This window comes from Mobula hypostoma, chromosome 12 (assembly GCF_963921235.1).
Source record: "Mobula hypostoma chromosome 12, sMobHyp1.1, whole genome shotgun sequence".
NCBI classification, from domain to species: domain Eukaryota; kingdom Metazoa; phylum Chordata; class Chondrichthyes; order Myliobatiformes; family Myliobatidae; genus Mobula; species Mobula hypostoma.
The window spans coordinates 107,887,611-107,913,521 of NC_086108.1; the positions used below are offsets into that span (position 1 = coordinate 107,887,611).

The following is a 25,911-nucleotide window of genomic DNA, read 5'->3' on the forward strand; positions in this document are numbered from 1 at the left end:
GGATCTGCGCCTGGAAAGTCTTCACTCTCCAGGGTGCAGCCCTGAGCAAGGTTGTATGGAAGACCAGCAGTTGCCCATGCTGCAAGTCTCCCCTCTCCACGACACCAATGTTGTCTAAGGGAAGGGCATTAGGACCCATACAGCTTGGCACCAGTGTCATCGCAGAGCAATGTGTGATTAAGTGCCTTGCTCAAGGACACAACATGTTGTCTCGGCTGGGGCTCGAACTCTCAACCTTCAGGTCGCTAGTCCAATGCCTTAACCACTTGGCCACGAGCTGTGTAACTCTATAAAATTCAGATTAACAGTGTGAAGTATTTTTTTTTAAAAAAAGCAATAGTCATCAGTAATGTGAGCATAAAACTACTATAAAACATATCTATCAGTGTCCTTCAGAGGAGGAAGCACTGTCCTTATGTAGTCTGACCTGTACTGGCTCCTTGCCTACTAATGAGGCTGTCAAAGAAATGACTCGCGAAGCCATTCAGTTCACACCCAGACATGAGAAGACATTAAATGCTGTCCTTGCCTGCGATACAAAGATCTGGATACACTAGTAAAAGTTTCTTTTTATTAAAAAGCAAGACAGGATTGTTATCAGAAAGAATTTCTTTGAAAAGTTAAGAGAAAATCAGGACAAAAGCTACAGATGCTAGAAATCTGAAATGTAAGAATCTCTGACCTGAACATTGAGTTGTTTCTCCATGGATACTGGCTGACTTGCTGAATATTTCCAGCAATTCTTTTTTTTTTGGTTTCAAACTCCAAGTACCTAAAATTTATTTTTAACTTCAGTGTGATAGCACAGCAGAGCTCTTCTGCCCAATGCACAATGTATCTGTGTATGTAACAGTGCATCAGTACCCAGCCTCTTAGAGAGAAGGCTGACAGCCCAAGACTACGTGGTTTCAAATCGCAGCTCAGATTTAGTTGTTCTAAGTCTGATCACTCTGGCCTTGGACTCCCTCATTACTGGAAACATCCCCTGTGCATCCACTTTATCTGTGCCTTTCAGTACTTGGTAGGTTTCAATGAAATCCCCCCCTTTTATTCTTTTCTCTTTCGCTGGAGAGTGAGCGCCTATTGCTCCTCGAGACAGGTGGCTTGGAAAAGCAACACAGATTTAACATCGGATCAGTGAGATTCTGGTCTCTACTGTTGTTGTTGCAGGAGTTTGGGCTCTCTCTCCCTCACCACGCCTGTCTGAGATACCGAAGTGCTGGTTTGTGGATTGTAGTTTTGATGGACTCTAAGATTAAGGACTCTTTGGGGCTTCTGCTGTTGTTTGCATATGGGGGGAGTGGGGAGGTCAGTGCTTTTGCTGGCGGGGTGGGAACCAATGCTCTGCCTGCTGTTTGTGTGAAGGGAGGAGAAGGGGGCTTCGATGTGTCTATAATTCACTCTTTGGGGTTTCTTGTTCCGTGGATTCCTGTGAAGAGTACAAATTTCAGTTATCAATGTATATTGTATACATACTCTGATAACTGGCTGGTGACGAAGTGGTATCCTCACTGGACTTCGAGACAAATGGTCCGGAGTTCGAACCCACTCTTTCCATCCATGCTAGGTTGAGCATCAAGCTGGTGAAGGCTTTGTAAACTGCTGAAGAAACGGCAAGTTTGCCGCTCGATGCGCCACAAGGTGCTGAAAGGAACAACAATGTACTCTGAAATTCAAATGTTGAAAGGACTAGATAAGGTGGATGTGGAGAGGATGTTTTCTATGATGAGGGTATCCAGAACCAGAGGGCACAGCCTCAAAACTGAGGGGCGACCCTTGAGAACAGAGGTAAGGAGGAATTTTTTTTCAGCCAGAGAGCAGTGAATCTGTGGAATGCTCTGCCACAGACTGTGGTGGACTCCAAGTCCGTGGGTATATTTAAAGCAGGAATTGATAGTTTCCTGACCGAGCAAATTGCATCGAAGGATATGGTGAGAAGGCAGAGGTATGGGGTTGAGTGGGATTTGGGATCAATGATGATGGAATGGTGGAGCAGATTCGATGGGCTGAATGGCCTAGTTCTACTCCTATGTCTTATGTTAAAGGAACCTTTGAACTCCAGTAAGTATAGGCCCAGATGGGTCCAGCTCACTGGGCAGTATAGTCAGCATGGATGAGTTGGGCTGAAGGGCCTGTTTCTGTGGTGTTTGACTCTATAACTGAACAACTCGATAACTGTGATGCTGCTTGTGAATGACAATTCTTTGGAAAAGTAGAAAAAGCTGCAACGGGCTTGGAATAGTGAGTCACCCAGTGAGTCACTACAGCTCAGAGGACGCAGTTGTGTTTACAAAAGTGTCCTGTTTTGAATTTGACAGGACAGGAACAATGCAGAGTAAATAGACTTGCTACTCTGCTTATTAGCCCTGAGAGTGAATTATGAGACAGAGCCAGCAGGCTTTTAATTGTGTTTTCAGGACAACCAATCATTGTCGTATTAATATCAGCCGGAGCTGGGGTTCGCCAAGAAGCAGAACAAGGGCCCTCTGCGTAAGAGTGCAGGGAATGGTGTGTGCTCAGCAGAGTCAGTCCTGTTCTCTCGGCCACAGGGCTTTGCTGATCACAAGCAAGCAAGGCAATATATACCTGACGGGCACCTTATGCAACCTCTGAGCATCCCCATGGTGCTCCACAGACAACTTTTCAAGCTGTAACACAGGAGACAGAGCAGCTGCAAGATCCCGTTAAGCAGCGACAGCTTCCCCTCTGTAGGGAGTCTCTGTATGTCCTCCCCGTGGAATGTGTGGGGTTTTCCCCAGGTGCTCTGGTTTCCTCCCACAGTCCAAATACATACCGGGTAGTTTACTCCGTCACTGTAAATTGTCCCGTGATTAGCAGACATCCCACCTCCGGGAGTCTCCCGCATATTAATAGTGGCTCCCTGATGCCCACAAATTATATGCAATATCACGGAAATCAATCTTTTTGAGAGTGAGTGAGAGAAAGCAAGGGAGAGCGTGAGAGCGACCATGAGAGAGAGAGAGAGAGAGCGCGAGAGCGTGCCATGGCAGAGTGTTCCAAAAAAAGAAAATATAAAATGTACGTCACCCCAGACTACACTAAAGTGTACCCCTCCCTAATAGGGGTCAAAATAATGACAGTGTTGCTCGCTGCACTGTTTGCAACTGTGACTTTTCTATTGCCCATGGTGGGTTAAGACTGTATAAGATGTGTTGAGGTGAGTTTAATAGGTGTCATTCATTCATTAGCATAGCTAGTGATATTTAAACTAGCTGGCTAGCTGCTAAGGAGCTACTCTATTGCAGACATCCCACCTCTCCCGGGAGTCTCCCGCAAATTGATGGTGCTACCTCCCTGAAATGAGTTTTTGCAGGGTGGGATGTCTGGATTAGGTTAGTGTTAATCGGGGTTGTGGGGTTTGTGGGGCGCATGGTCCTGGTGAGTGTGTGTCTTCAGGCTCCTGTGCCTCCTCCCTGATGGTAGTAATGAGAAGAGGACATGTCCAGGATGGTAAGGGTCCTTCATGATGGCTGCTGCCTTTAGGAAGCATTGCCTTTTGAAGATATCCTCGATGCTGGGGAGGGCTATGCTTGTGATGCAGCTGGCTGAATTTGCAACTCTGCAGCTTTTTCCGATCCTGTCTAGTATGGCCCCCTCCATACTAGACTGTGACCCATCCTCTACACCTCTATCAAGTCAGCTCTTTATTTTATTTGGACGTACAATGCAGAACAGGCCCTACCGGCCCAACGAGACGCATCGACCAGCAACCCACTTATTTAACCCTAGCCTAAACACTGGAAACCTACAATGACCAATTAACCTACCAAATGGTATGTCTTTGGACTGTCGGAAGAAGCTGCAGCACCTAGAGGAAACCCAGGCACTCACAGGAAGAATGTACAAACTCTGCTACAGAGGAACCTGGAAATGAACTCCGAACTCCCAATGCCACGAGCTAACCACTACGCTGCTGTGGTGGTCTATGTAAAGCCCATGCAAGACCCGGTGATGACCTGATGCTGATTCAACCAACACATCAAGCCAGTGGGAAGGCATGAATTGACGGCTGTAAGGACCACTAGCTGTCTTTCCAGCCCTCCCTCCCACATCCCTGTTTCAGCAGCCAGCAGCCTCTTCAGCACAGCCCACAGAACATTTGCATCGTTCGCCTTTTTGTTGCTTACCGTTGTCTGTCTGTGGACTTTGACTGGGCTATTGATTTCACATTGTGCATGTTTATTCTGAATCCTGAATGAAGATTGATTCACTTTCTATGACTGCACATGTCAATAAGTTCAGATTCTTTAGGAACCAATTTGAAATGGCTTCTTTTCTTCCTCCCTGCTTAGAAAAGCTTGAATACATAATCCTAACCTTTCACTATTGAAGTCCAAAAGGCTAATGCATGACTTCTGTAACACAATCTCCGATTCTGATTCTGATAATGTGAAAGCAAAAATTTAAAGGGGACCTGAGGGGAAACGGTGTGTTGTTTTTGTGGAATGAGCCGCCGGAGGAAGTCGGCAGGCCTGCTCCCACTGACACCTCCCAGTCGCCACCCAACTAATAGGGGTTGTCTGCCTCTCGTTCCAGACTCCTCACCGGCAGCCTACTTAACCCCAGTTCTCAGCCACAGTCCTGGTTCATTCAACAAATGAGCCAGCCTCAACCAGTTACTCCCAGTTTTCACCCTCCCTGCCTAAAGTTTACCAAGTTGCCTGTTGCGTTTCATATCTGTTCTTTCTTATTTTGTGGCCCCTTGTGACTTATTGTTTTGCTGCCTGTATTAAAGTTATCATTCACTGCTGATTCATCCCCACTGCTGTGCTTTTCGGTCAAGCCTCCTGTACGTTTCTTGACAGAAGTGGTAGAGGTGGGTACAATTATATTTAAAAGATGTATAATCAGGTGCATGTGGCCAAGTGGTTAAGGCATTGGACTAGCGACCTAAAGGTCGTGAGTTTGAGTCCCAGCTGAGGCTGCGTGTTGTGTCCTTGAGCAAGGCACTTAATCACACATTGCTCTGCGACGACACTGGTGCCAAGCTGTATGGGTCCTAATGCCCTTCCCTTGGACAACATTGGTGTCGTGGAGAGGGGAGACTTGCAGCATGGGCAACTGCTGGTCTTCCATATAACCTTGCCCAGGCCTGTGCCCTGGAGAGTGAAGACTTTCCAGGCGCAGATCCATGGTCTTGCAAGACTAACGGATGCCTTAATCAGGTACATGGATAGGAAAGGTGGGTGTGGGCCAAGTGCAGGAAAATGGAACCAGCTCAGACAGGCAACTTGGCCAGGATGGGCTAGTTGGGCCAAAGGGCCCCCATCATCCAGAACATGCTCTCTTCTCACTGCTGCCATCAGGAGGTTCAGGAACAGTTATTGCCCTTCAACCATCAGGCTCCTGAACTAACATGGATATCTCAACACTGAACTGATTCCACAACCTGTGGACTTAATTTCAAGGACGCTACAACTCATGTTCTCAATGTTATTTATTTTTACATTTTTTTATTATTATATTTGCACAGTTTTTCTTTTACATGTGTTTGTCAGTCATTGTGTGTGATTTTATATTCTATTGTATTCTACTGCAAGGAAATCAATCTGAGGCTAGTATAGAGTAACATATGCTGTATGTACTTTGATAGTAAACTTACTTAGAATTTTGAAGGTCTGTACAGCATAGACTCTAAAGTAAAAGGTTCATCTTCAGATGAGATATCAAGTTTTCATCTGTCCTCTTGAGGTGGTAAAGACTTATAGCACAGAAAGAGACCCATTGGCCAACTGGACCGTGCCAAGCAAGATATCCAACCAGGTTAGAGCCCCCTGTTGGCATTTGGCCCATATCCCATGGCTCAGGATTTCCCAGCCTATTTTAAGCCATGGAACAATACCATTATGCAAGGGGTCTGTGAACCCTGGGTTAGGTACCCCTTATCTATGTTCTAAACCTTTCCTATCCACGTACACTACTGTGCAAAAGTCTTTGGCACGTATATGTAACTAGGGTGTCTGAAGTTTTTGCATGGTACTCTATTTGTTAACGTGGAGCAGCAAGTGAGCTTGTAAATTTGGTGGGAACAAAGGATGTTGGAAATGGTGAAGGTGGAGCATCGCGGGAGGGGTGTGGGATGGGTGGCAGAGCAGCAGTGCCAGGGGCAGGGGGTGGCACGATTGCAGGCACACCCTGCCCTGAGATACCAGGCGAGGTCATTTGATTCTAAAACAATTGGTTTATTGATCATTACAGAATGTCTCTCTGGTGCTTCCCGCTCCCTCCCCTCTCCCTTCTTCCCCAACCATGACTCTCCTCTTCCTGTCCTCTTGCCACTCTCAGTCCACAACAGAGACCCATATCAGAATCAGGTTTATCATCACTCACATGTCATGAAATGGTTTTCTTTAAGGCAGTGGCACAGTGCAATACATTACTGCAGTACTGTGCGAAGGAATAAGCTGCAGCTCGAGGATGTGCTGAAGGGCATCCAGCAAGTGTTGCCATTCTTCCTTTGCCAACATAGCATGCCCGTAAATTACTAACCCTGACCTGTATATCTTTGGAATGTGGGAAGAAACCAAATCACACAGAGGAAACCCACAAGGTCACAGGGAAATGAACCTGGTTCACAGTCCCTGTAAAGAGTTGCGCTGATTGCGCCCATCGTGTATGGCTGCTTTCCTGAGACAGTGGGAAGTGTAGAATGCTGTTACACAAAATGAATGCATCCTGCAATCATTTTGAGATTCCCTAAGAAGCCAGCCTTGCCTTAGAGGACCCTGGTGGTTGGTGTTGGTGATGGATGTTGCGTCATAGCTGTCTATGTGTTATGCAAGCCAGTACACAGACCAGGTTGGTACAATATGGAGAGCGAGCTGTTGCCCGTACAGCGGGCTCCCCTTCTCCATACAGCTGACGAATCCAAAGGAATGGCAGAGACCGCTACAGTTTGGCACCAGCAGCGTCGCAGAAGTTGCCAGTCAGCATTGAACTCAACATAAGACTGCCTTAGGAGACTCCAGCTCCAGGTTTTTCCTCAGGATTTACTCCTGAAGCCTTCCCCGTGAGTGGATGTAGCCACAAGGCAGCGGAGGTTTGAGATCAGAGTTTTCCATCTCCTAGATGAACTGCAGCCATGCCTGATGAGCCCCATCTGTCTGACAGCCTTGCCTACATCAACACATTCGTAACTTGTGAGTTCCATGTGACGATTCTGGCAACTTGACAGATAAGGGTGGTTCACTGTTCTGCTCTTAAAGATCTCAAGGAGTTTCAGAGGCATGAGAAGACTTTGTTCTGTTGTCCATCATAAAACACATTTAGTTCATTCCAGAATTCACACATTCCCTTCCAAAGTTCCTCCAGCTTTACTCTTTAGATGCAGCCATAGCTGGTATTGCTCCGAACATGTGTCAGCAGCCGTCCTTTTTAAACTGGATGGGTTGCGAGCCACTTCAGAGCACAATTAAGTTGACCACAAGACTTGGAGAAACAGCTGGCTTAGCTTCAGAGCCCTTGAGGTATTTCTGTGTCAGATTCTCTGCTGGAACGTGGAATATTCCATCATACAGTATACATATTTATATTCCATACTCCTAGCTGACAGTATAATCATTGATTTCTCTACTTTCTGGTAATGTCTCCCTCCTTCCCCTTCTCTCTTCTTCTGTTCCCCACTCACCTCACCACTTCTCACCTGCTTATCTCCTCCCTCTGGCACCCCTCCTCCTCCCCTTTCTCCCATGGTCCACTCCCCTCTCCTATCAGAGTCTTTCTTCTCCAGTCCCTTACCTTTTCCATCTATCATCTCCCAGCTTCTAACTTAATCCCCCACCCACCTGGCTTCACCCATCACCTTCCAGCAGGTACTCCTTCCCTTCCCCTCCCACCCCCCCCCCCTTATTCCAGTGTCTTCCCTCTTTTACAGTTCTGATGAAAGGTCTTGGCTTGAAATGTCGATTGCTTATCATTTCCATTCGTGCTGAGTTCTCCAGCACTTTGTGGGTGTTAACTCTGGATTTCCAGCATCTGTAGAATCTCTTGTATTTTAGATAGATAGATATACTTTATTGATCCCAAGGGAAATTGGGTTTAGTTACAGCCGCACCAACGAAGAATACAGCATAAATATAGCAATACAAAAACCACAAAAAAATCAAACAATATGCAAACTATACCAGATGGAAATAAGTCCAGGACCAGCCTATTGGCTCAGAATGTCTGACCCTCCACGGGAGGAGCTACAAAGTTCGATAGCCACAGGCAGGAACGACCTCTCGTGCTGCCCAGTGTTGTATCTCAGTGGAATATGGCCGGAGTCCAACAGCAAAAAGTTCAATATCCTGTCTACAAACACGGTCCTCGATCGTAATATGACCAGGATTGCACCATCTGTTGTTTACCAGAACAGCAAGCCCCCAACTCTTTTACGCTTACCACTCTCAGTGCACTTCCGGTCAGCCCGAACGGTCTGGAAGCCATCCATGGAAAAGTTTTGATAGGGTATGTCCTCGTGCAGCCCCGTTCCAGTAAAACACGTAACACTGCACTCCCGAAATGTTCTCTGACTCCTGGCTGGCGCCGTCAACTCATCCATTTTATTATCCACCGAACTCCTCTTCTCCATAAGTCTCTGTTGTCTCGACCTGGTCCTCTTTCCTCGACTTTGTGATCCCCCTCTGCATCCTCTGTGTGTGTTTTCCTCCAGATCTCAGCAGGGGTGTCCGCCGCTCTGTTCGCTAAATCGGCCGGCATAAGCGCAATCAGCTGGTCCCTGGAATAAACAATGCGACCATACTGCTGCCCCGCTAATGAGACATGTCCGAATGTAACTGTAACTATTTCCGGCGCTAAAAACCCAAATAAAACTCTCTCCACCAACATGTTAGAGAGGGTGCAGCTTCAACGTGTTACCATGAAAAAAAATACAACAAATAACGTAAGTTTAAAAAAAGTAAGTAAACTAGTCAGAACGGCTGTAACAGGTTGCATGCACGACCGGCACACGCGCACTGATCGTGTGGGATAACTCTCTGATGGACTGGAAAAGTAACTCTTAAAAGTGGGCTGGTTAGGATACAAGCACACACACTGAAGAATAGGAGCAAGGTGTCTTCACCAATTTACTGGACTCTGAAAATTCACACTCGTTCCTGAGTCACATGTTATTTACACATGGTGCCGACTTTATTAGGTACACCTTTTGTAAAGGCAAATATCTAATCAGCCAATCATGTGGCAGCAACGCAATGCATAAAAGCAGCAGACATTGGTCAAGAGGTTTAGTCGTTGTTCAGACCAAACTTCAGAACGGGGAAGAAATGTGATCTCAGTGACTTTAATCATGGAATGATTGCTGGTGCCGGACAGGGTGGTTTGAGTATCTCAGAAACTGCTGACCTCCTGAGAATTTTATGCACAACAGTCTCTAGAGTTTATAGAGAATGGGGTTGAAAACAGAACTTCCAGTGATTGGCAGTTCTGCGTTCAAAAACGCTTTGTTAATGAAAGAGGTCAGAAATGCCATCTATAGACAGAATTGACAAGCAGATACAGATACTAACCAATTGGTAATCTTATGTGTGTTTAAATTCCTTATTTGCATGATCAATCATCCAGCACCCTATGATAATACAGGTATTTATACCCAATAGAATCTCTGTTACAGGCCAATTAAAATTCAGAATTCGTGAAGTAACTGACCAATAGTAAGTGTCATCCAGGTGTGTCATCTTCATTTGCATCTTTATCTTGTCTCTGGGTGCCAAATGGCTCCTGCTGTGCAAAGGGGGGGGCATTGTCCCAGAAGGTGGAGAACCCTAATGATGGAAGCCCCCTTCCTGAAGCTGTGCCTGCTGTAATCCAAAGCTTCCACTGTAACGTACTGGAGTGCAAACCTGGCTATTTGAGCCTCTGTCTCTCGTGTGGAGAGAGCCCGTGATGATGAGAGGCATTGGGTATTGATCGTGTGAATAGTCTTCGCTCTGTGGGCCACTTCTTCAGAATGAAGGCCATCATCCTTGACCTCGAGGGATAGCCACAACAACGAGTCAGAGGCTTTTTCCCAGGGTTGAAATGGCTAGCATGAGAGGGCACAGTTTTAAGGTGCCTGGAAGTAGGTACATAGGAGATGTCGGGGTAAGTTTTTTACGCAGAGTGGTGAGTGCATGGAATGGGCTGCCTGCGACAATGGCGGAGGTGGATACGATAGGATCTTTTAAGAGACTCTTGGATAGGTATACGGAGCTTAGAAAAATAGAGCACTATGGGTAACCCTGGGTAATTTTTAAAGTAAGTACATGTTCGGCACAGCCTGTATTGTGCTGTAGGTTTTCTACGTTCCATGTTAACCAAGCACTGATGCATGAGAACTTTGTGAGACTCACTTAATCAGTCAGTCAACATGGAACAGATTTATAGATGTAAAGATTAGCTTCGTTTATCATACGTTCATTGAAAGGTGAGAGGAACATAGAAGCAGAATTAGGCCATGTGGCCCATCCAGGCCTGTCATTATTTAATGTTTCAATGATATTGTGCCCCCCCAACCCATTCTTCCAAACCCCAGCGAGTGCAAGCTTACAGCCATCAAATGCTCTTCATATGTTAACCCTTTCTTCCCCAGGAAGAATTGAAAGAAGTGAATATCTGTGTAATAACAATGGATTAGATAAACTTGGGTTATTTTCTCTGGAGTAATGGAGGCTGAGAGGAGATCTGATAGAGGTTCATAAGATTATGAGAGGCATAGTGGACAGACAATATCTTTTTTTTTCCCCGGATTGAAATATCTAATATCAGAGGGCATGCATTTAAGGTGAGAGGAGGTAATTTCAGAGGAGACGTGAGGGGCTAGTTATTACACAGACAGTGGTGGGGGGCCTGGAATGTTCCTTCTGGGAATGTACTAGAAATATTATGGACTCTTAAGATTTGTTTAGAGAGGCACAAAGAAGGATATGGACATTGAGTAGGCAGAAGAGATTAGCCATTTGATTACTGATTTAATAGGTTCGGCATAATATTGTGGGGCAAGGGGCCTGTTCAAGTGCTGTACTGTTCTATCTTCTAGGAAATATCAAGACATACAGTGAAATGTTTGCATCAACAGCCAACACAGCCCAAGGGTGCACTGTGGGCAGCCCGCAGGTCTCACCATGCCTCTGGTGCCAACATGGCATGGCCACAACTCACTAATCCTAACCTGTACGTCTTTGGAACTTGGGAGTAAAGCAGAGCACCAGGAGGAGACCCATACGGTCATGGGGAGAACATGATAGATAGTGGTGGGAATTGAACACGGGCCAGTGCTGTTGTAAGGTGTTACCTTACCTGCTATGCTACCATCCCATTCCTCTGTATCATCAATTTATACTGCACAAGTCCTGTACGGTTTATTCAACATGTATAGCACATTGAAATGGGTTAAAAATTCTGCTTTTTTTTTAAAGGGCCAATTAGAAAAGATCATTACGTTTTTATCTTCGTTTGTTTGCAAGCTGCTGAGTGAATAGTTATTGATTTTTGGAGTTAATTTTTTTCCTTCTCCCTGTGATTATTACCTCTGTTGCACCACATGTCAGGGTGGGATTGTTTGCAGGAATGGAATTCCACACTGATGCCTCCTGCTCTCTGTATGAGAGACACTGGAATAAGTGCACGTAAGGAGAAAGAGAGAGAGGTTAAAGAAGACCTGCAGGGTATGTTTTTTACACAGTGGTGGGCGGCTGGAATGCAATGCAGTGGTGAAAGATAGACATATGAATGTGCAGGGGAATGGATGGATGTGCACCATGTGAATGGATTTAATTTAATTGAAAGACTTAATGATAAAGATTAGCTTTATTTGTCACATGTACATCAGAACATCAAAACACACATTGAAATGCATCATTCCAGAAGAAGGGTCTCAGTCCGAAACTCTTTTCCATGGATGCTGCCTGGCCTGCTGAGCTCCTCCAGCATTTTGTGTGTGTCGCAGTGAAATGCACTGTTTGTTTCAGTGACCAACACAATCCAAGGATGTGCCCTGTCACCATGTTTCCAGTGCTAACACAGCATGCCCACAACTTACTCAGACTGACCCGCACCTGCTCTGGAAGCTCACACGGTCAGGGAGAGCATACAAACACCTCGCAGACAGGAGTTCTTGTACAGCGCTCAATGCAGTTGTGACAGATGTCCAGTGTGACAAGTCCTGACTGAGGTGTGGGGAATACAAGAGAGCAGGGACAGAACCATGATCATAATCGCAAGATCACTGGTGCTGGAAAGAGTTACGCTAACCACTAAGCCACCATGCCACATTTGGTGTAGTGCCCCCAACTCATTCTCTGCAACTTGGCAAAAAACATGTTCCACAAAGTGTCAATTGCACAGATTTGTCCCCTCCTTCCTCCCAGTCATTCTTCTCCTTGCATTGCTTCAGGGAGGAAACAGTATCATCAAGGGTATCTGCTACCTGGCCATTTCTTTTTACTCTTTTCCGCCTCTATGGAAGAGACAGGAACTTGGGCCGTATGGAAGCATAATGGTTAGCACAGTGTGTTATAGTGCCAGTGAATGGGTTCCCACTCCTGCCACCGGCTCTGAGGAGTTTGCACATTCACTCTTGTCCACGTGGCTGCTCCGGTTTCCTCCCACGCGGGTCAGCATTAGTAAATTGTGGGATGGCATGTTGGCACCAGAAGCCTGGCAACACTTGCAGGCTCCCCTTGGCACATATTCAGACGATGATGGTCGTTGATGCAAATAATACATTTCACTGTGTTTTGATGTTTCGATGTATGAATAAAACTTTAATCTTTCTGTCCAGATGTGCTTCTTCCTCACTGCTGTCAGATTCCTGAACCGATCTCCCCTTTCACACCCCATTCCCAGTGTGTCCACGTTCTCGGAATCTTACCTTTGCCTCTTTCAGTTGTTCCATTATTGTCACTTTACCATTTCTTTTTGCACAACTTCACATTGTTCTGCAATCTTTGCACCAGTTCTTTGTTCTTGTGTTTGTTATTACCAGGTGTACCCTGTGAGGTTCACATGAGCAGGGAGTTTCACTTAATCCTGGTGGAAGTGCGAATCTGAGCCTTGATCATATTCAAGATTCAAGTTGCATGATTGCTTAATGTCATTTCCCATTCACAGGTGTAAAGGTGAACGAAATAATTGTTACTCTGGATCCGATGCAGCACACAAAAGGATATAAGAACATAATCATAAAAGAACACTAAATATAAAGCAACACACTCCCAATGCTGGAGGAACGCAGCTGGTCAGGCAGCCTCTATGGAAAAGAGGAAACACTCAACATTTCAGGCCACAGCCCTTCTTCAGGTATTAAGAAGTGTCTCGGTCCGAAACGTTGACTGGCTACTCTTTTACATCGCTGCTTCCTGGCCTGCTGAGTTCCTCCAGCGTTTTGTGTGTGTTGTTTGCATTTCCAGCATCTGCAGATGTTCTCTTCTTTGTGGCTGGGGGGTGTGGAGGGGTGGACTGGTGCTGATCTGCCTTACTGCTGGGGAAAGTAACTGTTTTTGAGTCTGGTGCTCCTGATGTGGATACTATGTAGCCTCCTCCCTGATGGGAGTCCCTCAGCAGGGTACTGGGATCCTTCATGATGTTACTGACCCTTTCTGAACACTTTCCAGATTCCAGTTTATTTATCACATGTACATCCATACATACAATGAAATGTGTCATTTGTGTCCGCAAACAACACAACCTAATGATGTGCTGGGGGCAGCCCACGAGTGTTGCCACATGTTCTGGTGCCAATGTAATACGTCCACAATGCTCAGAACACAACAAGCAACAACAGGAAAACAAACTCCGTACGTCCCACCCTCCACGCACGTACACAGTCCTCCATCCTAGGACAGGCCTCCAGCTGATGCAGATTCTGACATCCGGACACTGGGCTTTGACCTCCTCACTGGGCTAACACAGATTCACAGACTTGACTTTAGCCAACACATTTTGACTTCTGGACTTCCGATTCATCCCCTTGCCTCGATCCCAGAACTTGCCAAAAACCAGGCCTCGAACTTCCAGACTCGCTGATGGTAGGAACCTGATTACCAGGCCATGAATTCCAGTCTCACCGTTCCGTGAACCCATGGGTTTAATGGAGGCTGTTCCTCTTGTCTACATGCTAAATGTCAGGGCTAACTACAAGGGCCAAGTCTGCTGCTCCTGCTCCTGTTTCCTTGCATTCTTCTATTCCCCCACAAGTCAATCGGGACCTGTCATGCTGGGTGCTGCACAAAGTGTTCTATTCAGTTGAGTTCCAGGAGAGAGGAGCAACACCTCATATCCTGTCTGGGCAGTCTCCAACCTGATGGCATGAACATAGATTTCTTCAACTTCTGGGAAATGTTTTCCTTAAATTCCCCACTCTGGACTCGTACCTCTTTTCCTCACCCACCTATCACTTCCCCCGGAGCCCTTCCATCTTCCCTTTCTCCCATGGACCAATCATCCTCTCCTATCAGATTTCTTCCTCTCCAGCCCTTTACCTTTTCCACCTATCACCTTTCAGCCTCTTACTCCATCCCCCCCTCCCCCACCCACCTGGATTCACCTACCACCCTCTATCTTGTCCTCCATCCACTCTCCCACCTACTTGTAATACTCATAATGGCAAAGATGGAGGCCAACCATTTCAATACCTATCCCAATTCCCATTCGGACATGTTGGTCCACAGCTTCCTCTTTTGCCACAATGAGGCCACTCTCATGGTGGAGGAGCAACACCTCATGTTCCCTCCAGGTAGGCTCCAACCTAGTAGCATCACCATTGATTTTTCTGACTTCTAGTAATTCTCTCCGCCCCTTTCATTCTTCTTTATTCCTCCTCTCCCCCCCCCCCGACTTCGCGTCCCCTGCCTATCACGTTCCTCCTGTGCCCCTCCTTTCTTTTCTCACATGGTCCATTCTCTACTTATCTCAGATTCCTCCTTCTCCAGCCCTTTACCTTTTCCACTTCATCAGCTCCCAGCTTGTAATCACATCCCCCCTCCCCCACCCACCTGGCTTCACCTATCACCTTCCAGCTTGTCCTCCTTCCCCTCCTCACAACTCCTTTTACTGGCATCTTCCCTCCATTCCATTCCAGTGCTGGTGAATGCCTATGGCTCAAGACATCGACTGTTTATTCATTTCTGTAAATGTTGCTTGACCTGCTGAATTCCTCCAGCATTTTGTATGTGTGCTACTCTGGATTTCCAGCATCTGTAGAACTTCTTGTGTTTAACACTTGAATGGGTTTTGTGAGGAGGCTCCTTCAGCCTTTACAGCTGCTGCATTGTAGCCTTTTGCAAGTGCCGTGTAATTTATTGCAGAACAGACGGCAGGGCTTGCTTACCTGTCTCGGCTGAATGTGATGGTGTTTCACTGTGATCAGTGAAGCAATCCGGCAGCTATTATCAAGATTAATATGAATTCAGTGCTGAACAATGGTTACAACAGGTAGCAGTGAGAGAGAAAACGAGAGAGAGAAATAGGTAATATACTTTTCAGGATAATTGCAAGGGTAATGAGTTGTAATTCTTTCAAAGTTTCTGACTATACCTATCCCCTGATAACACTAGTCTTCCTATTTGAGAACACTTAGTTTATTAATGAACAAATTGGCTTTTATTAGACACTTGCTGTTGGCCATCAATAAAACTGAGAGGTTCAAAATGCCTTTCTGCCGATAAGGTTTTAGTGTGGCACTTTGATATTCCAGGTGTGTCTCCTAAAAAGGTCAATATTTGAGACTGAGTCTTTAAAGGCAGGTTCCTGAAAAATGCACTGTATCGCAGGTTATTAGTGAAATGTCCTGAAGATCAGAGAGGGTGTTCAACTGAGAAGCCACACCGCAAAGAAGATGAAATCTTTACAGCCCTTTTAGTTGATGCAAGTCGCGGGTACATTCCTCCCTTGGTTGTTGTCTGCTGTTAAGTGCATGTGCCATTCCCTACCTCCCTCAACTTGCGCACACAAGTTCCTCAACAACTCATCTGAGGACATTGTGTCGAATCAACAATGTGTTGAATTCTGGTAGCCTCACCATAGGAAGGATATGGAAGCTTTAGGAAGGGTGCAGAGGAGATTGACCGGGATACTGCCTGGATTGGAGAGTGTGTCTTACAAGGAAAGGTTAAGTGAGCTAGGGCTTTTCTCTCTGGAGTGAAGGAGGATGAGAGGTGACTTGATAGAGGTGCTTCAATAGTGCTATTTAATATCAGAGAATGTATACAGTATACAACCTGAAATTCTTGCTCTCTGCAGACATCCACGAAACAGAAGAAAAACCCTAAGGAATAAATGACAGATAAATATCAGAACCCCAAAGCCCTCTCTCCCCCTCCCACGCACAAGTAGCAGCAAAGCATCAACCTTCCCCTCACCTGCCTCAGCAAATGCATCAACCCCCCCCCCCATCACCCTTCATGCAAGCTGTAGCAAAGCCCCCAAGTCATAGTCATACTTTATTGATCCCAAGGGAAATTGGTTAATTGGTTCCTGGAATAAACAATGTGGCCATCCTGCTGCCACGCTAACAAGATGTGTCCGAGTATAACTAATTCCAGCGCTTTTATATATTTAAAAAAAGTAAAACACTCTCCACCAGCATGTTAGAGAGGGTGCAGCTTCAATGTGTTACTGTGGGGGGGGGGGGAATATACAACAAATAACAAAGTTTAAAAGTAAGACACTACAGAGCAACTGTAACAGGCTGCATGCACGATCTAGAGTCCATATATATAAAAAAAGCACTGTCCATCCTGACATTTCCACACGTCCCAGGCTCGCCCCCCCCCCCCCCCCCCCCCCCCCCCCCCCCCCCCCCCCCCCCCCCCCCCCCCCCCCCCCCCCCCCCCCCCCCCCCCCCCCCCCCCCCCCCCCCCCCCCCCCCCCCCCCCCCCCCCCCCCCCCCCCTCCCCCCCCCCCCCCCCCTCTCCCCCCCCTCTCTCCCCCCCAACGAGGGAGAGGGAGGGAGACCAACAGTTTGCTGTTTCGATGTTGCAGTCTGCGTTGTCACTTGTTTTGACAGCAGCGAACAGCGCTGTCTTGATGTTCTGATCTCCCGCCACGCTTCAGTCGGCAACACCGGCGAGGAATCGGGCTGTCCACAGGGCCGTAGGGTTGCACCCCGAAGGCTGCTCCTGGAGATTTGGAAAATGCTAGGCCACTCACTGAGCTCTGAAAGTGGGAATACATTGCCATACAAAATAATAAGAGGCACTGGATCAAGTGGATAGCCAGGGTGGAAACAGCTCATAGAAGTGGGCATAATTTTAAGATGATTGGAGGAAAGTATTGGGTAGATATTAGAGGAGGTTTTTACACAGAGGATGGTGGGTGTGTGGAACTCCCCGCCAGGAGTGGTGGTACAGCCAGAGACATTAGGAGCATTTAAGAGACTCTTAAATAGGCACATGGATGATAGAAAATCAAGGCTATGTAGCAGGGAAGATTGATTGATCTTAAACTAGGTTAAAAGGACGACACAACATCATGGGCCAAAGGAACCATACTGTACTGTCGTATGTATAAGAAATAGCCAGTCAAAGTGATTTGACTTTAATTCAACCCTATGCCCAGCTAAACTATGTCTTCTGAGGCTGCATCTTCTGGTCCAAGACTCTCCCACTATTGGAAACATCCTTTGCACATCCACTCTATCTAGACCTTTCAATATTCAATAGGTTTAACTTAGGATATAGAATTCTACAGTATAGTATGGGACTTTGACCCACAATGATGTGCTGAACTAATATGAAATTGAGATAAAATGTGAAACCCCTCCTTTTTATTTTAACCTTGTGTGAGTACAGGCCGAGAGCCATCTGATCTATGTATATGCTCATATTCACTCTGGTACACATGCTTGTGTATTAACACCCCCACATACACAACCATGGATATGTGTTTTAACTATAACTGATACTGGGATTCAATATATATTAATACAGAATATATCTCTTCCAGGGACATGTGTAGACATTTAAATTTGAACCTTTTTGGAAGATCATGCATATACATCCTGAATATTATGGAAGGGTTGCATGGGTAAGGAATGAAAGTGCCATCATCTATTTGAAGTTTGCTGCATTGTGCAGGTCGCTGCTGTCCTCGAATGGGGAATGTAGAACAATAGTATTTACTCTTAAAAGTAGTTTTCACTCATTTGCATTTCGGGACAATAAGGGGAGTTGGAGCACAGAGATCTCGGAATAAGTTCCAGGAAAAGGTTAGAATGAGAACTATAGATGAATCTGAGAACAAGGATGGTTTTAAATATTGAGTGGATTAACTGGGATCTAGTTCAGCTCATTAGGATTTATACCTGTCATTAGGTAAGTACACTCACTCACACACAGACACATAAAAATACACCTGTGCACACATACACACTCACACTCACATGGACTCTCTCTCACACATATGCACAAATGTAAACACACATAAACAGACACTTACTCATACTCATAGACACACACATACAATCACACTCATACCGACACTCTCACACATTCACACTCACAGATACACACATGCACACATTCACAGGCACACTCATATACACACAGACACATACACATACAATCACACTCATACAGACACATACAAACTCACACTCAAACACACATGCACACATTAACACTCACACACACACACAATCGCACTCACACTGACACATGGACACACTGACACTCATAGTCACACCCACAAACACATGCTCACACACATTCACACTCTCAGACACACACATGCACACACTCATACTGACACATGCACACACTCATACAGTTACACACACACATTCACTCATACAGACACACATTCACACTCATACACACACACAATCACACTCATACTGACACACATGCACACACACTCATACAGTCACTCACACACATTCACACTCACGCACACACACATTCTGACCTCTTCTGTCCTTGCTGAGGTTAGCAGGGAAACACCTAGGTCACTGAACATATGTTGGCCAGCAAGCAAGCAGCCTTCAACCAAGGACTTTTTGCCTGTGTCACACATGTTAATAGTTAATCATTTTATATTGTTCACTCTGGCAAGCTGTTCTGTTAGTAAATGGTGATTAAGTAACTAATAATTAATGTAGCCCATTTGGTGTGACAACATAGGTGTGTCGGGTCTCTTTCCACTCATCCACAGTCCCTGCTCTCTCTGCTACCAGAGGTCTGTGCTTGGAAACATCCTACAGCCATGTCGTCTGCTTCAAAAGCTTTCCCCACCCCTGGCTTGAAGGGGCTGAGATAAGCATGACCATCCCAAGTACAGAAAGTGGTGAATACAGCCCAGTCCATCACAGGCAAAGCCCACCCCACTAGGGAGCACATTCACATGAAGAGCTGCCACAAGAAAGCAGCATCCATCGACAAAGACTCCATCCTCCAAAGCATGCTCACTTCTTGCTACTGCCATCAGGAGCTACAGAAGCCTCACGTCCCACACCAGCAGGTTCAAGGATAGTTATTGCCTTTCAACCATCAGGCTCCTGGACTGGCATGGATAACTTCAATCACCTCAACACAACGGATTCTGCGAACTACACACTAACTTTCAAGGACTCTTCACGACTCATGTTCTCAGTATTGTTTTTTATTTGCAGAGTTTATCTTTTGCACATTGGTTGCTTGCTGGTCTCTGTTGATCTGTAGTTACACTATAAGGCATAAGAGCAGAATTAGGGTATTTGGCCCATCGAATCTGCTTCACCATTCCATTATGGCCGATTCATTATCGCTCTCAACCCCATTCTTCTGCCTTCTCCCCGTAACCTTTGAAGCCCTTGCTAATCAAGAATATATCAACCTCAACTTTAAGAATACCCAATGACTTGGCCTGCACAACCATCTGTGACAATGAATTCCACAGATTCACTGTCCTCTGGCTAAAGAAATCTTTACTCATCTCTGCTCTAAATGGATGTCCCTCCATTCTGCGGCTGTGCCCTCTAGTCTTAAACTCCCCCACTATAGAAAACAGCCACTCCACATCCACTCTATCTGAGCCTTTCAACATTCAATAAGTTTCAACGAGACCCCCTTTCATTCCACAGATACGTCATCCTCTGGTTAAAGAAATCCCTCCTCATCTCTGAGTTTTCCTAAATCCTATTGTATTTCTTTGTTTTCCTGTAAAAGCCTCCAAGAAAATGAATCTCAATGTAGAAGATGGTAACACATATGTACTTAAACAATAGATTTGCTTTGAACTGTAAGTTCCGGCTAGAGTCAGCCTCACCTTGTACTGAGCCTGTGAAAGCCTTGATTGACACAATATGGGACAACATCAGTATAGTGCTTCTCAATTAAGCCACAGTGGGAGGGTGGCTTTAGCCGTTGTGAGAGTGGCATTTCAACTGTGCTCGGGTTAAACTTTCAGACTGAACCCTTCTAATCCTGGGATCCTGGCTTGAAGCCAATATAAATCCATATCATGCCTCAAAACAGCTGTCCCATTGGTTCTACTGGTGTAAACCACCCCCGTCTGGGTCCTGGAATGGTCAATGATCTAATTGTGAATTTGTAGCATAATGCGTCGTGCTGTAGCTTGTTCAGTTAAGTGTGGCCCTGTTGTGGTGTAACACGTAATGAATTATCCCTGAAATGCGCTGACTTCTCTTTTAATACAGGCCACGGGGTTGCACATTCTAACCAGGAAGAGGCCCAATTATAAAGGCAGTGGTCATTAAAATGCAGTTGTTAGGCTCAGTTAGTTAAAATCATACCTCCGGGACACCTGGTCATGGACGCAAGTTCAGTTTCTGTAGCTGAGTGTGTAATCACCCCTCACACTTTGTATTTCCTCTCTTGGGAATGAAGTTTGTTCTTTGCCATTAGTTAGGAACTTGCATGTCTGATGCATTCTGGGTCACCTCAGTTGGGTTCCACTTAGCGTACCCACAGAAATTCAACAGTTTAATTGCAGACAGAAGGACTCAGTTCCCCAGCACAACTGGGCAACAGAACGGTGTGCCTGATCCTGCAATGTGTTAAGTTTTTTTATTAGTGCAATCTCTTGAGCCGAGTATGATATACTCCTAACAGCTTGTCCGTTGGTAGGTTCCCAGGTGGTTGTAGAGGCCGATCCGGGATCCACGTACACTCAATGGTCACATTATTGCGTTCCTCCTGTACTTAAGAAAGTAGCTACTGAGTGTGTGTGTGTGTGTGAGTGTGTGTGTGTGTGTGTGTGTGGATTTCTGCTGCTGTAGCCCATCCGCTTCAAGTTTTGATGCGTTGTGCATTCAGAGATGCTCTTTCACACACCACTGTTGTAATGCGTAATTATTTAAGTTACTGTTGCCTTTCTGTCAGCTTGAACCAGTCCTCTGACCTCTCTCAATAACAAGGTAATGTCACCCACAGAACTGCCACTCATTGCTATTTTTCTTTGTTTCATTGGGGTTTTTTTCCTACTATTCTCTGTAAACTCTAGAGGCTGTTGTGCATGAAAATCCCAGGAGATACTCAAGCTGCCTTGTGTGGCACCAATAAGTATTCCACAGTCAAAGTTACTTAGGTCACATTTCTTCCCCGTGCTGATGTTTGGTCGGAAAAACAACTGGGCCTCTTGCCCATGTTAATATGCTTTTATGAATTGAGTTCCTATCGCATGATTGGCTGATTAAATATTTGCCTTAATGAGTAGGTGTGTAGGTGTACCTACCAAAGTGGCTACTGACTATATTCTGGTGCATTGTGAATGAGAACGTGTGACTGTGGTTAGTGTCTGGATCTTTTGGTTGTTTAGTCTCTCCTTTCACAGTTGCTGCTTGTTCTCTGTGACACAGTGGAGGTCATTCTCATGTAGTACAGCTCTCTCTTGAATGGATCTCCTCCAGATGTATCTATTGAGTGCAGTGTCTTCCCAGATTTTAGATGTAAAATCACCTGGTCCAGGAACACCACTGGGATTGTGAAACGGGCCCAGCAGAGATTGCACTTTCTGAGGAAGCTTAAACAAGCATCACTCCCCACTAACATCTTAACTACATTCTGCAGAGGCGTGGTTGAGAGTGTGCTGACCTTTTGCCTCACAACCTGGTACTCCAGCTGCAGTGCTGTCGACAAAAAAGCCTTGCAGAGGGTGGTTAGGGGAGCAGAGAAGGTTATTGGGGTCTCCCTACCTTCTGTCTAAGACCTCTTTCTGAGTCGATGCCTCCAGAAGACACGGTACATTATTAAAGACCCCTCACACCCTCTCCATGAACTGTTTGTTCTTCTGCCATCAGGCAAACGTTACAGGAGCATCAAAACTAAAACCACAAGGCTACTAAACAGCTTCCTCCCACAGGCAGTCAGACTGCTAAATAGCTGCTCCACCTGACTGCTTTGGACACTTTTAACTTGCACTGGACACTTAACAACTGATTTTAACTGATGTGTGGCTGGTGTGTTTTACTATTTATTGTTATGTTTACTATTTAGTGTTGCGTTTGTTATGTTATGATTGCACTGCCCCTGAGAAACGCTGTCTCATTCTGCCCTGCAGAGCTGATGTATGGTTAGAATGACAGTAAAATTTTTTGAATCTTGAATCTTTGAATCTAATGGTGAAATTCTTTGGGATGATTTTGATGATATATTTGAAGCATCTCCTTTGCCCACCAGAGCTGACCTTGTTCCAACCGGAAGTAAAGGATCCTCTTGTGGAGAGGTGAGTTAAGCATCCAGGTGACATGATTTATCCATCAGAGTTTGTTTTGCTTCGTCATGGTGGAAATGCTGTTCATGTCGGCCTCCTCCAGTGCGCTGGTGTTAGTGTGTCTGAGCTTCCAGCTGATTATGCTGAGCACTGACGGGCCCCAGGGTTGTGTGCTCAGCCCACTGCTGATACATGACCCTGTCACAGGACTCAGTTCAAACCGTGTTGTCAGGGTTGTGGATGACACATAACAGCCTTATCAACAACGATGACGAATTGGAGCACAGAGAGGAAGTGGAGCGGCTGATGGACTGATGTGAGAAGAAAACCCTATTTCTGAATGTGGAGAAGACCAAGAAAATGATTGTGTGCTTTAGGAAGGTGCAGATGAGCCATACTCCTCCGTACATACATGGCTCATCCATAGAGAGAGTTAAGTGCACCAGCTTCCTGGGAGCTCATATCACCTGGTCCCTCAATATTACCTCCCTGAAAGTGCCTTCACTTCCTATGTAGATTTAGACAAGAGAGGCTCCTTCTCCACCCCCTCCCACCTTAACTGTGTTTTATAGGAGCACCATTGAGAGTGTCCTGACAAGTTGCGTCTCCCTCTGGTGTGAGAGCAGCCAAGCAGCAGACTGGAAGTCTCAACAAAGGACTGTGAGAATGGCTGAGAGAATCATAGGGGTCTCCCTACCATACACTGGGATCACTTATCAGGGGTACTGTGTACACAGGGCCCTTAGCGTTATCAAGGATCCCACCCATCCACCCAGCATCCTCTTTTTCTATCACCAGGCAGGAGACTCCTGCATAAAAACAAGAACAGTCAGGGTGGGAAACAGTTTCTTCCCTGCTGCATCATAGTCAAAGTGTCACCGGTTAATCTGTCCTGTCCTCTACAATATTTAACTTATTCACTTTATTTATGTGTAACTAATTTGTAGATGTTATTCTTGCTTTCCGAAGTTATTGTGTGATTTGTGTACTACTGTGCTTTACACCTTGATCCAAAGAAGCATTGGCTCGTTTGACGGTATACATATGTATAGTGAAACAACAATAAGTCTGGCTTGACTTTATCATTTGTGTACGGCCTCTCCTGTGCCTAGTGTTAATTAATGGACATACAGTCAGTCCTGGTATATAAGCTATTTTATGTATTTATATTTATTGTGTTTTTAATCATTGTTTTCTTTATTGTGTTTTTTTTAATGATACATTGGAGCCAGAGTAACAATTATTTTGTTCCCCTGTGTACTTATGTGCTGGAAATGACGGTCAGCAAGCATGAGAGATGGATTTTGAATTGTGTGTGTGTTGCTCAAGATTTCCAGAATCTGCGGAATCTCTTGTGTTTATGAAACTTATCACAGCTCCTTTGCTGCTGTTCTGTCCACATCTGGTAACAATACCAAAACACCATGACAGAACTTTCACCCAAATGTCTGCACCATTCCAGATGTTCATTCACCACCACTTCATAAAGGGCAATTGTTTTTATTTCGAGATACAATCTCTGAAGAGTATTGGTAATGGCTGGGGTCACCTGCCTTGTAAAAACAGTGCCCAGAAAAAGGCAGTGGCAAACCACTTACATAGAAAAATTTGCTAAGAACAATCATGGTCAAGACCATAATCACCCATGTCATACGACATGCTGCAAAATGCCTGAATGAATGAAAGAATTAACCTACTGACCAGTAATTGGTACACCTTTGGATTGTGGGAGGGAACTGGAGCACCTGCAGAAAACCCAGGCACAAACAGGAAGGAATGTATAGACATGCTTACAGAACATGCTGGAACTGAACTCCAAACTCCTATGCCCCAAGCTGTAATAGCATCCCGCTAACCGCTACATTACTGTAGTACCCGTGTCATAGAGCTGAACAGCTTGTCTCAAACTCATCTATGCCAACCACGATATCTGTCTGAACTAGGCCTACTTGACTGCATTTGGTCCATATCCCTCTTGGCCTTTTCTACCCATGTACCTGTCCAACTGCTGTTTAGACTTTGTAATTGTACCTGCCTCCCCGGCTTTTCCCTGGCAGCGTGTTTCATGTACACACAGCTCTGCATGATTAAAGTTGCCCCTCACGTCCCTTCCAAATTTTTGCCCTATCACCTTTACCCAACACCTTTTAATTTTAGACTCCCTTCCCCTCAGGAAAAGTCAACTCTTCTCCTCTCCTGACTTCATAAATGGCATGGTTAGCACATCGTTTTACAATGCAAGTGACCTGGGTTCATTTCCCACCACTACATGTAAGGAGTTTTGTACATTCTCCCATGATCACTTGGGTTTCCCCTGGGTGCTCCAGTTTCTTCCCACAGTCCAAAGGTGTACTGGTTGGTAGGTTAATTGGTCATAGTAATTAGGCTAGGATTAAATCGGAGAATTGCTGAACAATGTGACTCAGGGCCAGAAGGCTCTAATTCTGCACAGTAACTCAATAAGTCGAACTAAATACATAAGGTCACTGTTCAGTCTCTTGCTTCAAGGATGAAAGTTTCAGCCTGTCCACCCTTAAGGCCTCCAGTCCCGGTAACATCCTTGTGAATCTTTCCTGTACCCTATCCTTTCTGAAGCTGGGTGACCAGAACCGTACACAATACTGTAAGCAAGTGTGGCCTACAAAGTTCAAAATAAGTTTATTATCAATGTATGTCTAAGTCACCATAACCTACACTGAGATTCAGTTCCGTGCAGACACTCACAGTAGAACAAAGAATTACGATAGATAGGATCAATGAAAAACTACACATAAAGACTGACAAACAGCCAATGTGCAAAAGAAGACAAACCATGTTCAAAGTTCAAACTAAATTTATTATCAAAATAGATATATGTGACCATGTAGCACACACAAAATGTTGGAGGAACTCAGCAGGCCAGGCAGCATCTATGGAAAAGAGTAGACAGTTGATGTTTCAGGCCAAAACCCTTCATCAGGACTGGAGAAAACGATGAGAAGTCAGAGGGGAGGAAGAAGTAGCGGGCCTTGGTGAGCACATGGTCGAAGAGTCAGAGGGCAGCAAATATATGTGACCATATACAACCTGAGATTCATTTTCTTGTGGGCATACTCAATAAATTCATAATAGAATAATAACCATGATAGAATCAACTTGGGCATTCAACCAGTGTGCAAAAGACAACAAACTTTGCAATGCCAAATAAATAACGAAGAAATATCAAGAATATAAGACAAAGGGTCCTTGAAAGTTAGTCCATCGGTTGTGAGAACATTTCAGTGA

General features: G+C 45.4%; 1 protein-coding gene across 2 annotated transcripts in view; it reads left to right on the forward strand.

The window, feature by feature from the left end:
- The window catches only part of adgrl2a (adhesion G protein-coupled receptor L2a), a 982,900-nt gene that overhangs the window by 427,847 nt on the left and 529,142 nt on the right, over positions 1–25,911 (forward strand). The gene's annotated exons all lie outside the window — the stretch shown is intronic.